The 16,514-nt window shown below is 32.4% G+C and overlaps 1 pseudogene; it reads left to right on the forward strand.

Moving 5' to 3' along the window:
* The first annotated feature begins 1,136 nt into the window (after positions 1 to 1,136).
* Positions 1,137 to 1,685, forward strand: LOC103224186 (peptidyl-prolyl cis-trans isomerase A pseudogene; annotated as a pseudogene).
* Positions 1,686 to 16,514: the final 14,829 nt, after the last annotated feature.

A 16,514-nucleotide genomic window follows, 5' to 3' on the forward strand; every position in this document is an offset into this window, starting at 1 on the left:
CTGCCTTTATGTTTTCATATGTGTTATTCCTTTAGAGGTGGAATTAACACATATTAGAGGTGGAAAGTTTGCTGAAGTATTCAGGAGTGAATACAACTTACCTTGTTGCCCTCCTTGAGATAAACTAGACAATTTTATTGATTTTGAAATGGCTCAGGCCTGTTTTCATCTGTCTGTTTGTTTGTGTTAATTGGCAGGATCTTGCCCTGTTGCTTAGGCTGGAGTGTAGTGGCATAATCATAGCTTGCTGCAACCTCGAACTCCTGGGCTCAAGTAATCCTCCTGCCTTGCCCTCCCAAACAGCTGAGATGATAGGCATGAGTCAGCACACCCAGCCTATCATTGTCTCACTGGCTTTATTTATTACCAAATCACAAACAAAAACTGAAAGAAGGATAGAATGAAAGAAAACATTTTATAAATGCTTATTTTATTATTCATTCATATTTTTTTTCAAATTGCAAGTTAAGTCTGATGAGAAAGAAAGAATTCTTTGATGGGCATTGGGCAGTCTTTCTTTCCAATACTCTAGTTCTAGAGTTTTCTCATGCCTTTCATCTGAGTGATTGAGCATGATAGCTAAACTATGAGTCACTATTGTCAGAGACAGCTTCCCATTTACAAAAAGACAAAATTCCTGCTGAAAGGATGACCTTTGGCATACAGAAATCTACCCATTTCAGTTTTCTGAGATCTAATACATCTGATTCATCCTAGTGTCTTTAGGTTTCTTGAGAAAACACAAAACATTCAATAGCACGTGACTTAACATTATAAAACATGGTCATTGGAATTTTTAATAGAAAGGGTAAACACTAGAAATATAATTTTTAAATTAGATGCATGCTTTTCACCCCATTGATTGGTGCCTATGAGTTAAAAGCTTGCAAATGAGAAAAAAAAAATATTCTCTGGTAGAAAGGGAGACTTCTCATGTCTTTCTGAATATCTAAATGTTATTTTGGGTTTTATGTGATTGAGTCTGAGATATAAAAACAATCTAGGTTTAGAACTTGTAGTGTGGAGTACCTGGAAGGAAGACAATCAAACATGTTTATTAATAACAAGCATTAGATTCCCAGTTAGGTAGGGATATTACACTTACAGGGATTTTTAAAAAAATATTTCTGCAAAGCATGGTCAACCCCACCATGTTTTTTAACCTTGCCATCGATGGTGAGCACTTGGACAACATCTCCGTCAAACTGTTTGCAGACAAGTTTCCAAAGACAACAGAAAACTTTGGTGCTCTGAGCACTGGAGAGAAAGAATTTGGTTATAAGGGTTCCGGCTTTCACAGAATTATTCCAGGGTTTATGTATCAGAGTGCTGACTTCACACGCCATGAAGGCACTGGTGGCAAGTCCATCTATGGGGAGAAATCTGATGATGAGAACTTCATCCGAAAGCATACAGGTCCTGGCATTTTGTCCAGGGCAAATGCTGGACCTAGCACAAACGGTTCCCAGTTTTTCATCTGCACTGCCAACACTGAGTGGTTGAATGGCAAGCATGTGGTCTTTGGCAAAGTGAAAGAAGGCATGAATATTGTGAAGGCCATAGGCTATGGAACGCTTTGGGTACAGAAATGGCAAGACCAGAAAGATCACCATTGTTGACTGTGGACAACTCTAGTAAGTTTCACTTGTATTTTATCTTAACCACTAGACCATTCCTTCTGTAGCTCAGGAGAGCAGCTCTCCACCCCATTTGCTAGCAGTATCCTAGAATCTTTGCGCTCTCGCTGCAGTTCCCTTTGGGTTCCATGTTTTCTTTGTTCCCTTTCATGCCTCGCTGGATTGCAGAGAGTTTATGATGATGAAATTAAAACCAAATAACAAAAAAGTATTTCTGGTAGTTTTTGGTGAAGTGATTTGGAAACACTACTCCAAGAGAAGAATTGGTAATCCTATAAAAAATTATTTTTTTAAATATTTACTTGATGAAACTAAAACACTAACAAGATAACAAATAAATTTGTAGTCAGTTTTTAGAAGACGAGAACAAACCAGAAAATTGACCTAAATATTGGGCTTGATTTTCCCTAGGGTTATCTGATTCAAATAAAAGTCTTAGATATTCAGATTGCATAAAAATTAGCACACAGATAGTTTGAAACTAGAAGGAATGTAATCACCAAAAAGTTGATGTAGCTATAATACTATCAGACAACAAATACTCTAAGGCAAGAAATTTTATTCGAGATGAAGAGGGACATTTAATATTGATAAACAGGTGAAAGCATCAGGAACATAGGTTACATACGAATACAGCCAATAACATCTTCATAACACAAAATGCAAAAATTCAAAATGAGCAAAGAAGAAACAGTGATATCATAGTGACACTGGCAAACTGTAACATACTGCTATCAGCTGTCAGGGAAACAGACACACAGGAAAGATAATGAAGATAAGAACAAAGTTGACTAATCAGTATCTACAGAATATTTACACTCAAAATTAAAAGAATTCACATTTCTTTCAAATATACTTGTAATATTAATAAAAATAAAGTAAAATAATTACATACTGGATAATAAAGCTTCAGAAGAACTTATTTTTTTCTTTATCACAGCATAGTTTTTAATATTGTTATTTATCCATAAAAAGAAAAATAAGAAAATTCAAATAAAGGCAATTAAACAATATAGTATTAATAATGATCAAAATAAATTTTAAAGACTGTGAACTGTGATAATGAGGTATGACATACAAAATGTACGGGACTAAACTCAATCAATGGTTAGAATAAACATATATTCTTAAAACACATTTATTAGAAATAAAAGTCTTAAAACAAGTCAACTAAACTTTCATTTCAAGAAACCAATAAAGTAACAACAAATCAACATCAAAGAAAGTAGAAATAAACAAATAATATAGACCAAACATTACCAAATATAGCAAAAACCATAAAAAGACAAAATCAATAAAAACAAGTTAGCTTTTGAAAAGACTAATACAACTAATAAACTTTTACTAGAAATTATGAAGAAAAAAATGACATAAATAACAACTTACCAATATCAGAAATGAAAAAGAGGACACTTGTACCATTCCCTTAGACATCAAAAGGAGAAAAAGAGGATACAAATTATGCCTAAATATTATATGTATTAAATGGATATTATTTGCAAATATATAACTTCACAAATACTAACAAAATATATGAATCATTCAATATTTATCCTAAAAATTATACCTTTGGTTTAAAACTTTCCCACAAAGAAACCCCAAGCTCATATGACTTCATCGGTGAATTTTTCCAAATAGTTAAGAAACAAAAAAGCATGAATATTGCATGAGTAGTTCCAGGAAAAGAAAAGAGAGAACACTTTCTAACATTTTCAGAAATCCAGCATAACCTCAACTTCAGTATCTAAAAAGCACAGTCTAAGAATGTAATATCTCAGAAAGCAATTTCCATAACTATTAAGGTAGATGTAATAATCTATTGTATTGACTATTCCTAATCAATCACATCTCTCAGTATTCATGCTCTAGTGGAGTCCCATTTTCTTGAATCTGGCCTGGGCCTAGGTAATAATTTTGGCAATAAAGTGCAGTGAAAATGATGCAGTGCTTGTCCTAATGCAGTGCGTTAGGCTTAAAAAGTGTCTGGCCACTCCTACTTTTGCACTATTGGGAGCTTTGGGCAACATGTTAGAAGTTCATTCATCATGCTGGAGAAACCACATAAAGAAACAACAATTACATGAAGATAACAGGCATGCTGTCCCATTCTTCCAGCTAAGTGTTGCTCCAACCAAACCATTAGAGGTAGCTACATGAGGCGACACCACTAGCAGAAAAACTGCCTAGATATATCCAGTCCAGACTGCAGAACCAAGAGAATATGAAATGATTGTTCTTTTAAAACTCTTGAGCTTTGCAGTGACTTGTCATGCAACAACGGGTAAGTAAAACAATGGGATATATTACATCTGAACATCTTTATTCTTAAATAAACAACAAAATTGTAAATAGAAGTCACTAAAATTCCAGTCATGTGCTGGAATGTTTCTAGCACTATTATTTATATCAGACGAAAACTAGAAAATACCCAAACATCCATCAACAATAAGAGGGATAATACATTTTGGTATATCTGGAATACTATACCACAATGCGAACAGCTACATCCCACTACTTGTGTGAATTTCACAATTATATTGCTCTGCAATTAAAGCCAAACACCAAAGATTACCACACTATTCCATATGTGTATAGTAAATATACAGACAAATCTAAACTACACTATTAGAAAAAGTCAGAATAGTGGTGATCCTAGAAAAAGAGTATAATGAAGGGAAGGGAGCAGGGAAGTCAGTCCTGAGTGCTGGAACTATATTTGATTGTGTTCCTGCTCTGGGTGCTGATAAGGAGTATGTTGTATTTGAAAACATTTATTAAGCTGTACATTTATGTGTACTTTACTTCAATACAAAGTTGAAAAACATGTGAGATGTAAAGTCAAAAGAATAGCCAAGGAATTCTTAAAGAAACAATGTGAAAAATAAAGTATTTAATAGTAAACCTTACAGAATTTTAATAATAAAGTGTGGTATTAGTGAAATAATAAACAAATAAGGAAACAGAAAAGATTCAATAAATAGATACAAATTCGTGTGGACATTTGATTGTGACTAAAATCACATTATATTGCAGTGGGACAAAGTATGTTTTCAATAAATGAAGCTGTTTCGATTGGCTATCCTTTTGAAAAATAACTGCATAACAATAAAAATGAACAGCTATAACTCTGATCTATTGAATAAATGGCTACATTAAATATAATATTAAAAGTAACATGACACAAAAATTAGAAGGCATATAAGATTCAACTTATTTAAAGATCAAAACCAGACATGAAGTTGTGTTAGAGGTCAAAGCACTGGTTTCCCACTAGAGAGAGTGGTAGGTATAATAGGATGCAAAAAGGTGCTTCTACAGATTTATGGATATTCAAAACATACGTTTGATTTGTGCCAATCTAGTGAGTTAAAGCAAAATTTAGTGTTTAGCTAGCTAGGTAGTTATCTGTCCATCTATCAATCATACATGTGTTTGGAAAGTTTATGCGTGTTTGTTACTTCATTCAGAAAGTTAAACAATCTAGGTTACAATCAAGGTTATATATTCCGCTGCCAAATTAGCTTTTTGTCAGAATATGATTTAATAAGATGATATGAAGCAAGTAAGTCCCTCTAGACGCAATTAAAACAACTTCTGTTCACAATAACTAAGAGAGAAATTTAACCTACGCCTTTATTAAGCAAAACAATTTTTAAAGGAATTACATTTATTTTAAATAAATGAACTAGTTTTAAGAGCAGAAAAAAAGAAAGACATGCAAAAATTTTAAATGCTATGGCATTTATATGGCAGCTTTCATGCACTGTTTATTAAAAATACTTCCTATGAGAAATGTAATTACTATGGTCCTTATCATTATATATCCCAGGCAGAAGAATTGCAATTTTCTTTGTAAAAATCTCCTTAAAAACACTGCATTGAGAATTCTGTGGTCATTGTTTTTTCTCTGTTACAGCATAATGCTTATGCATTTATCACAGATAGGTCTATGATGCTTTGGAATAAATAAAACTGCAAGCACTTAGACATTAGGGAAATAAGATTATAAAACAATTAAATGAATCAAACAGGTGCCACATCTGAATAAAAGGTCTATGGAGACTTCTACAGCAAGTCCTTAGTGTCAATGGCATTTAAAATGTTGAATCAGAATCAGCCTCTGTGTAAGCCCCATTCTGACTACTAGGGCCCATTCAAAAGCTGTGTTAACCAGAGTCCACATGAAAGAAAGCAGAGCACTGACACCATTATATGGAATTTTAATGGAGTGCTTTAGTGATTGTGAAGGTTCCAGGTTCCACTTGGTTAATGCAGCTGAGATATGAAAAGTTGAGTAGAAAAAGATAGAGATTGAAGTATAATCCTAATGATGATTTCTTTTTGAACTAGTAATCTCAAAGTATTCATGCAATTTTCACAATACTTCCCCACCAGAAACTGCTGTTTTTAATTTATTTTTAATATACATATTTTTTTTCTTAATTTTCTGAAATTAATATTTCTTCCCCGCTGGTATATTTATGTCCCTGATATCTACAGTGAATATATCACTGTATAGAAAATAAATAATAATTAATTAAATACATAATTCTGGATAATTAAAAAGTAGGTAGTCCATGGAGTAGGTAAACATGTTGTGCCATACTCCTCATCTTTGAGATACTGTATTATATACTGATTAATAATCACAGAGAATATTACCCTTTCAGATTCTACTTTCCACAAAGTAAACAAACGAATGCAAGGAAAAGGAATTCGTATGGGATCAGTATTCATCAGAGAAATGTAAATGTAAACCACAATGAGATACTACCTCACATCAGTCAGAATGGCAATTATTAAAACGTCAAAAAACAGCATATACTGGCAAGGTTGTGGAGAAAAGGGGCCGCTTATACACTGCCGGTGGGAATGTAAATTTCCACTGTGGAAAGCAGTTTGGCAATTTCTCAAAGAACTTAAAACAAATTACCATTCGACACAGAAATCTCATTATTGGGTATCTACCCAAAGGAATGTAAATTGTTCCACCAAACAACACACCCACACCTAAATTCATCACAACGGCAAAGATATGGAACCAACCTAAATTCCCATGAATTGCTGACTGGAGAAAGAAAAGGTGGTATGTATACACCATGACATACTATGCAGCCATTAAAGAATGAGATCATGTCTTTTGCAGCAACATAGATGGAAGTGGAGACTGCTATCCTAAGTGAATTAATGCAGGAACAGAAAACCAAATACTGCATGTTCTCTCTTACAAGCGGGCACTAAACATTGAGTACACATGGACACAAAGATGGGAACAAACAGCGGGCCTATTTGAGGGTGGAGGCTGGGAGGAGGGTGAGGGTCAAAAAGCTACCAATAGGTTCCTATGCTTATTATCTGGTTTATAAAATAAACTGTACACCAAACCCCCATGACACAATGTATCTGTAAAACAAACCTGCACATGTAACCCTGAATCTAAAATAAACGTTGTTAAAAAAGGATTAGAAAGAACCACAATCCAGTCCTGTGTTCTGTGTGGTTTACATGTTCTCTCTCTCTCTCCCTCTCTCTCTCTCTCTCCCCCCGTCTCCTAAACTAAAGCAATCATTTGGCTTTATTATACACCTTCAGACAAGTGTATATTAAAAACACATATCTGTGGCATTATAAACACTGGTTTATAATTTTATTTTCTTTCATTACTAAAACTTTCCCAGAGAAGATTCATAAAGTGAACAATTAGTCATTTAAAAATAAAAATTTAAAATAAATTAACCTGGACTCGTATCAAAAAAGAATTTTAAAAAGTTCCAAATGACATGAGGCATTGAGAAACTTCATATGATTTTTTTTTTTCATGAAGAAAAGAAGCTAAGTACATGTTTTACATAAATTTTAAAGAGACAAAAATTCTTAAAAAGTCTCACTAGTTATCCAGGTTCTAAGGATCTTGGGATCATCTATAAATGAATTATGGGGGCCTCCTTCATTTTGCAGTCAGCCAGAGAGCCATTTCATTTTATAGTTTTCTCCCTCAAGGTGGCAAAGCTCGCAGGGCATCTTATAATTCAATTATATTATAAGTACCCCTAAGAATTTTAATTACATAAAACAGATGAGTTTAATTCTTGAATTTCTATGAGATACACTTGAATAAACATGAATTTAAGTTTTGAGTCCTACTTTCCCTTTGAACAAAAGAAAACATATGGATGATACTGTCTTAGATCTTAAAGAAAGTAAACAATTTTACTCTCCTCACAGCGAGTTCTCTAAGGGAACTGTCTCTTAACCAACTCACAAAAATACTTTGGCAATCTCATAAGAAACAGTTTCGTCTACACAATATGCTCAGAAAGGAGACGAAGAAGTCTTCAGGAAATTTTTCATCACTTCTCTAGCTTATGATTTCCTAATGTCTTCTTAACTCAAGCCTATACCACTGTCAGAGTTTACAAAATCAAGCAAGAGTATTAACAGAATAAAAAAGGGACAAACAGTCCAATGTCAATAGAAGAACTGCATTTCCATCTATTCCTCACTCCTTTATATAAAGAATCAGATCCACCAAGCAGGTTGAATTCAAACCCAACTAATAAATAAATAAATAAAGTCTTTTTTTTTTTTTTCTACTTTGCTTGATGGAGAACCACTTCCAAGTAATCTTCTCAGAAGAAAGCCTTAATACATGTAGGGGGAAAATATCTTCTATTCCATACCTCTGCCCTTACAGGTCTTCAAAATGCAAACTACCATACTAAAATTCTGAGAATTAGTTCAGTGAAGAAATCTATCTATGCCTTTAACTCATCATATTTGAAAATTATTGGACGGAGAGCTCTATTTTCTACGGATTTAATACCAGTCATAACAACATTTCCAGATTACATCTTGAGCAACTCTTCGGTATAAACAATAAATATACTTAGCAAAATTGTATTCCAAGATAATATATTTATTTAATTATTGTGCTAATTAAATTATAAAGATTATAGTGTTACCAAATAGTTTTCCTGTACTAGAGAACACCTATACTGTAATATATATACATATATATATAAATTGATAACAATTTTACATCTGATATCACATGATTAGTTTTTTCAAACACAGATGTTTATGATAATGTGTTAGAACATTTTAGAAATATTGTAAATTAGTTCTAATTGGCTTGCATTAATTGATTTAGTTTTTCAATCATCATGGCAGGCATGGAGATAAAATAATATTAATACATTTAATAATAATGATTTGTCATTAACATTTACTAAAAACTTTCTATTAACTTCACATGAGTTATCTCAGTTTATCCTGAATATTGCCCTATTGAGGTAGACTAATGATGTTCCTGTCTTCCAGCATGGAAAACTACTGCAGAGAGTAATTTGTCCAATGTCGCATCATTATTAAAACATGGCTGAAATTTGAAACTCAGCATTCTGGCTTCAGAATCTGGGCTCTTAAATGTATTATGTAGTAAAGCTAGTAATATAGAAATGAATAAGACGGACTTTCCTTAAAGAGTTTAAAGTCCAACGTGATAGCCAGGCATATAAATAGATACGCGAAATTAAGTGGATTATAACAGTAACAGTTAAATGAGAAAAAAGAAGGGAACGTACATGAGTTGGTGGGGAAAAAAAAATGAGTTTATCTGGCTAGAGTGGCATGGGTCATCTAGGTAATGGTATTCAACAAAGAACAGATAATACTGGTGTGAGCTACAGAAAGAATTTAGAGTGATAATATAATTAATTTGAGAGACTATAAGTTGAAATCAAGGAGATCATGTAAAGCAAAAAGATAATATGAACACAGATAAATCCTGGGGAAATCAGCAATTAATCTATGATATTAAGGAGTGGATGTACTTTTTGCTAATGTCTCCAATGAACAGCAAACATTAATCAATTCATTTATACTGCTCATTTGATAATACGGCTAGGCTATATGGGGAACAATATAAATGATAAAATAAATATATTTTTAAAAATTCTATAATGGATTTGGCATGCAGTTTTATTTGATTCAATTAACTTTGACAAATGTAACTTATAAAAGAAAGGAGTAGAATTTATTTTCAATCTGACTCTCTTTGTTAAGAATCAGATCAATTACAATTAATCTGTGATCTGTGAGTGGTCAGGGAGTAACTGCCAGAATGATGAGAAGTGCATTCTCAGGGCTCAACACACTAATGTCGTCCCTGCGATAAAATATTTTTATTGAAGTGCAAAGTAGCTTAGAGAGAATTATTAATGAAAGTCACATTTTACTGCAAAAGTAATATAAATTCAAATCTTTTCTAATTTCTCACATCAACTTTATAAAAATAGACAAAAATTTTCTAAATTAGCAAGAATATGAAATTAGAAAAGTGCTTTAAAACTTTATTACAATTTAAGGTCTGATATAGCCTTTTTTCTACTCTAACTCTCAATTTCATGTACAAATGGGCATTTGTACATTTGGATGTCTATGTGAGGGGGTAAGCTGTGTATGTGTAAAACTAAATTGATAAGGCAATTTTTTGACAACATAGCTTCCTAGATGTAGCCATCAACAGTTTCATTTTATGTTTTTAAATAAATGACCTTTACGTTTCATAAAATATAATATCGCCCACTCAATTCCGATGCTTCAGACAGCTTTTCTCTACAGTGTGTACTTTCTGTACTGAAAAATGCTGGAGTGCATATTTATTGAAAGCTGTCTCTGTTAATGATCAAAAAAAGTCAACACTTCCATTCTTTTTTTTTTCATTGTTTCAGGAATAATTGTGTCCTCACCTCCCCACCAGTTTATCTCATATTCACTCCGCCTTTCAAGAATATTGTTTGGTATCCAATATTTATAGAACATTTATAGGACATTACTCAAGTGTTGAATTTTAATACAGCATTCCCATATTTTTCTTTCCTACATTGCTGATTCTTGACATCTAGCTTGCATTGTCTCTGTACTGTCCCCCTTCTGTTATTCCCTGCAATGTTTATTTATGGAATACTATGCTTTATTCAGTGTTGAATTTTTTTTTCCAAGTTGGATAAATAAATATCAATTCAGTGAATTTTTCTAAATGGTAATTATGGCAAAAAAAATAATGTTTCAAAGCACGGTTGCATTTAAACAGTAGTGGTTCTTTGGGCAGCTATGTGTAAAAGGTGAGAATGGCATGTGTGAATCTTAACTCACATTATGAATGAGGATATGGTGTTTTCTAAGGTAGTGTTTGAAATAATTGTTAGTTTACATAAACCGGAAGAAAAAGAGATATTGTGTTGTGAATAAAGAGAAAGAGATAACTTTCATATTAATAGTATAAAATTAATCTACTTCACCATTTCATGTAATGTATTGAAAATTAATATTTAGAAAAGAAAAGTAAAAGTAGCTAATAATGAAAAGTAGTTTGTCACTGGGAGGATTTTTTTCTCAATAAAGATATTTTCTTATTACTTCCAGAATGGCAAAAATCAAAATAATATGGTTATTTAACATAAAAATAAAATATTAGCAGAAGATATACTTAGTGGTTTGTGCTTCCTAAATTCTTAAAGTCTGTAAATAATATATTTCACAGTGAAAAAGGCACTGGCAGGTATATAAACTCTTTTAGTTGGGAGGAATCTGAAGAGAAGATATTGGATGATACGTGTTGAAAACTACTGTGTTTTAAAATCAGATAATATGTTAGCAAGCTAGCAAATTATCTTGGTCAACTATGTTATTTTATAAGTGAAAAAACAGGCCAAGAGAGATAAATAAATAGACCGGTGATGTATGACAATAAGAGGTTTCATAACTTCTAGATCAGGGAACATTTTAGTCTGCCATGCTGCTACCTGTTTGTTTTACTGAGACCCTGAGACTACATAACACAACAAATATGTGTTTTAGAACAAAGTGAGGAGAAGACTCTACTAAATTGGGGAATTTATCACTCTAGTAAAGTCATAGAAAAGAAAGATTTCTCTTTCCCAGCAAGTAGGAGATAGAATAGAGAGGATGGTGTGGGGAAGAGGGAATGTTTTAGTAGCATATTGGATTCATTTTCCATTGAAGACTTCAAACACACTGGAAATTTGCTGCAGTGGATTCAGCACAAAATTGTGTCAGAGCAGAACTCTGCTGGATCCCAATTTTTAAAAAACCTTTCAGAAATCAGCATGACTTCTGCTTCATAGATTCTCTAGATATTGAACGGCTTTCTGAAAGGTTAAAAAAAAAATCGTAGTGTTAGAAGCCTGTGCAGGGCTATAGTTCACAAAAGGTGGGTCTCCTACCGTGCAAGGCACGATCTTGCTGTGTAAGCCTCCTTAGAGCAGAATATCAATTTTAAAGCAATCTGTGTGCCATGTTATTGTAAGATTTCCTTATTTCTCACAAGTTACCTAACTTAAACCAGGTACTAACACAGAGTAATTCACTTGACATATAGGAATAAAATATAAACACAAACATATAAATATATTTTTATGCATGAAAGTATCCATTTTATTTTTCAATGAAATTACAGATAATATCTTGTATGAAAGATTGCTAGAGCCTGAGAAACCTACAATGACAGATGCTTATTTATTTTTGGAATAAAACTTGTCAGGCTTTAACAGTCATCTATGAACTGAATTAATTTTTTATGCTCTAGTACCATTTTTTTTTTTTGCCAAAGTAACTGTTTGACATTATAGAAGACTCATTTATTTAGAGAGATGTTTCTTATATGGAAAAAGGGATTATCCTATCTTTTCTGAGAATATGTGAGGTTTCTGCATTTTTAAAAATTCATCTGCCACAGTTAGATAATTTAATATGATTGTATCTATAACTTTTTAATAATCAATAAATTATCTTTAGCAATAGAAATAGCTACTCATTTTACTTTACAGGTGTGGGACAGGAACATAGTCTGCAATGTGGAATATGAAGATAAATGTAGCAGTACTTGCTTTAGATAAGTAATATTGAATACCAAAGAAAATTATGGCCAAACTATCAAAGATGACTAATAGCACATGTAGAATTTGATTAATAGTATAAAATAAGAATAAAAAAGTCTTGTGGTTTGTAATAATCAGATCTGAGATAAAACAAATTTTACAACTTGTCCTCATTTTGTAAATATAACTATTATTGACTGTAATTAGTCATCATTTTTGTAATATTACTTAAAAGTTCAGTACTAACATGTAGTGTTGTAGCAAACTGAAAACTTTGGAACAGAATAAAATGTTTAATACATTGAAGATTATAATTTAAAAATAATATTCAATGCATTCTAACTTCAAATACAAATAGACATCAAAATATAAAGTTTGAGTGCCAAATTGTTAGCTCCTCTTTTTGCATTTTTTCTATAAATCACACCAATTTTTGACAACACAAACCAAGAATTCTTTAAAAAGAACATTCTTTATGCTAAAAGGGGAAAAATGAATTAGAGAAAGATTATATTCACAGAATAGTGAATGAAATTTATCAATTATCACAAGTTCAAGTCATCACATAAACCTATTATAATTGCTTTTTCATAGACTTTTAGCTTTTACATCACAAGGCAAAATTTTTCTATTTAAAAGTATCGATGATATTGTGAATATCTTTATGCTCTCTCCATCTCTATTATTCAAGTAGAGTTACTCACATAATTGCCTTTATCACATTTATGTTCCCTAGAATGATTAGGAAGATAATTACATTATGTAATCACCCAGTCTCTACTTGTTCTAGTATATTATATTTGATTCTGCTTATGTAATATGTATTTTGGGTCAAAATAGTTTTTCCTGTGTACTGTTTGGTACAACCATTCCACTATAGGTCAGTTTCCCTATCTCAAAACATTAGGACCTCCATCCTACATTTGGCTACCATGGATTATTGCAACACAAAGTATATTCAAATAATGAATGAATGCAGAAATGCTCTTTATTTTTAAATAATTATATTTAATTTAGACGAGGTAATTTGCTATACATCTTTCAAAATGACTGTCTATATGGAATCATATGGTTGGTGAAAGTGCAATTCAAAGCTCCTTTGCTGTGCAAGTGTGGTATTTAGACAATTCAAAGATCAGTTTCAGCCTGTTTCCTTTGCCAGGAAGCTGTTTCTCTTCAAGCCTTGCCCTTAAGATTCCCACAGGTAGTTGGAGTCTCAAATTGATGAGTAGGAAACAGCTGACTACATGTTTCAGACAACTTCTTCACTGGGTAATTGTCAATAATTATAACTAAGCTTATTCATAAAGGAGAGGATTCTACACCCTGGGCAGTGTTCTAAAAACATTAGGATGTGAACTCAACAGCCTCACAAGAGCTGCAGCTCCTGTTTTGGGTGTGGAGAGAATGATCCACACAGCTCGTTTCCACTTGTAGGTATATGTAATGATGGTCCAGAGAACTGTGGTGCTATTCTCTGTGCTCAGCTCATTGATAGTCTATGGTTTCCCTTTGGGGAAACAGAGGAAAGTCTTACGTCTTGGAGAACACCAAGGAATATCGTCATCGACTCTGTAGGTATGGCACACTGACACTCAAGCCTATTTCCTTATTTTTAATAATGTAAATTTAAAAATCATACAAGTGATACAAAAGGTGAACAGCTCCTTTCTACCACAGAAACAGGTCAGCTTGTGGCTACTACTAAGACCTCAATACTAATTCATAGGTTATGCGTACTATGTACCAACAAAAATTAAAAATAAAACTTTTTCATAAAAGAATGCATAGGCCATAATAATGTACAAAGAACATTAATATCTGTGGAAATTTAAGCTAATTATCTGTGTTCCCTCTTTACTAGCTTTTTAACAAAAAATTTTGTTCTGCTTGAATAGGTTCTAATTTTATACAAACTTTATTTGCTTAGTTAATTACTTTTGCTTCTGAAGTTATTTCTCTAAAGAAATTACTAGCAGTTTGGAAAGCATGCTGTTCAGAATTGTTTTGACATATGTGGAAAGAAAAAATGATGCTGAAAATATCAAACAAATGCTTTTAGTTTGGAACATTCATCTTTAAACATCTGTTAATACAATTGGTATTGCAACAGAATGCAAACAAATTTCTCACTTTTGAACCCCAGTAGGGCTGAAACATATAAAATTTATAACAAGTCAGACGTGCCCTAGACTCAATTCCCAAGAATGCTTTGCCCAGGCTCACCAATAGACCACTTGGAACATATAAACCTCTACTTAAAATTGTATCCTGAATTTATGATTTGAAAAGCTTGCTATTTGTGGTATGCTTTAATCAGCATTCTTGTCTTATATTTTGACCATCTCAAATGACAGCCTTTAAAAATCATAGGTACTGTTATTATTTACACATCACTAAAGAACTATTATCTCAGTTGAGCTCTTTGAAAAAGAACTACAATATATTTACTAACTTTCAACTCATAATTGTAAGTTGTGTTTGTCTTACTTTAGCTGCAGACTTTTTGTCTTTAATTTTCATTTTTTCACCCCTCATACAGTGTCTTAGAAGATTCAATTTTCTTTGTTGAGGAAACACACAGAGCAAATTTCCATGTAAGTTATTTCATCTTCTTTAAAGCCATCCCAAAACCAGAAGCATGGCTTTTGACTTCATCCATGACCCGAGTATTCGCAGCAAGGACGTTCAGAGTGAGAAGCTAGTAGGCAGGAGTGCAATGACAATGTCTCTCTGTTGTCCTCACAAAGCAGCTACCTGAACACACTCTTTAAATGTGTTTCAGAAGCCTGTAACAAGCCATAAAGTGCTATCACTTCTTACAGCTCATCAAGACATTTCATTTGATGACGTCACTGTGTTGCTATCAGCAAAAACCATACGCTGGGATTTAAAAAATAATAGAGGCTATCTATCAGTTTTAATTAAAAGACTATCATGACATATTAAAGAGCAGTGTCCCCAGAAGGCTAGCCCCTCAAATTGCTAATTAACACACTCAACTGGATAATGTAAAGACACTTGACTTTATTACTAATGTCACAACACCCACAATAACAATTAAATAAGATGTTCATTAACTTACCATGCTATTTAGAATCTCAACGTTTATATCGATTTCTAAGTGTTTTAAATTTTCAATTGTGAATTTGAGGAATTTATTGAAAGTAACGTTAACAAACATTAAAACATTTGACTCACTCAAAATTCAATATCATACAGCATCTTCAATAATTGTAACCTCAGACATTCTAGATTACTTTCTAACTTAATATTAGTGCAGGAGCATATAGTATTGTTTCACAGTGACTTACATACTACAAATTCAGAATGTACATTCCAAATTTGTTACAGTAGTTTTAATTACCTCATATTAGGTGGGCTTTTTGTTTATACATTTGTCTTTCTCTTTTGAAAGTCAAGTCCATGAGAGCAGAAATTTGTTTATTCCCTGTTGTATCCAGTCTCATTCCTAAGCTTAGGAGAGTACCTGATACATTTGTCCAATAAAAAATTAATAAATATAATATTGTGCCACTATTTCATGAGATTATATAATATATAAATAATAATTTAGTTGTTTTCAAGTTATTGTTTTGACAAATATCTTTTTAATAGAATATATTGAATTATTCAGAATGAAAAAATATGAGATATTTAACAACTTCAAATGTTTTTTCAGGAAAGTAAGGTATTTTCATTATGACTAACAAAGTATACCTTTATTCCCAGAAATCTCTAAACCTTTGCTTAAACTCATCAATTTAATTTTTCGTATTTCACTAACTTTTGTAGTGCTTTCTTATGTTCAAATTTGAGTTTCTCTAATTCTTGAATACACATACATATCTTGTTTCGTTATATAAAATGAATGTGTAAAATATGCCTGCACATGTATATGTATATTCTTGGACAATTTGAGTCCGATGTTTTCAACAATTATCCCAAATATCTGCTTCAACCTGCTCATTATTGT

The sequence above is a fragment of the Chlorocebus sabaeus genome, chromosome 4 (genome assembly GCF_047675955.1).
Source record: "Chlorocebus sabaeus isolate Y175 chromosome 4, mChlSab1.0.hap1, whole genome shotgun sequence".
NCBI lineage: Eukaryota > Metazoa > Chordata > Mammalia > Primates > Cercopithecidae > Chlorocebus > Chlorocebus sabaeus.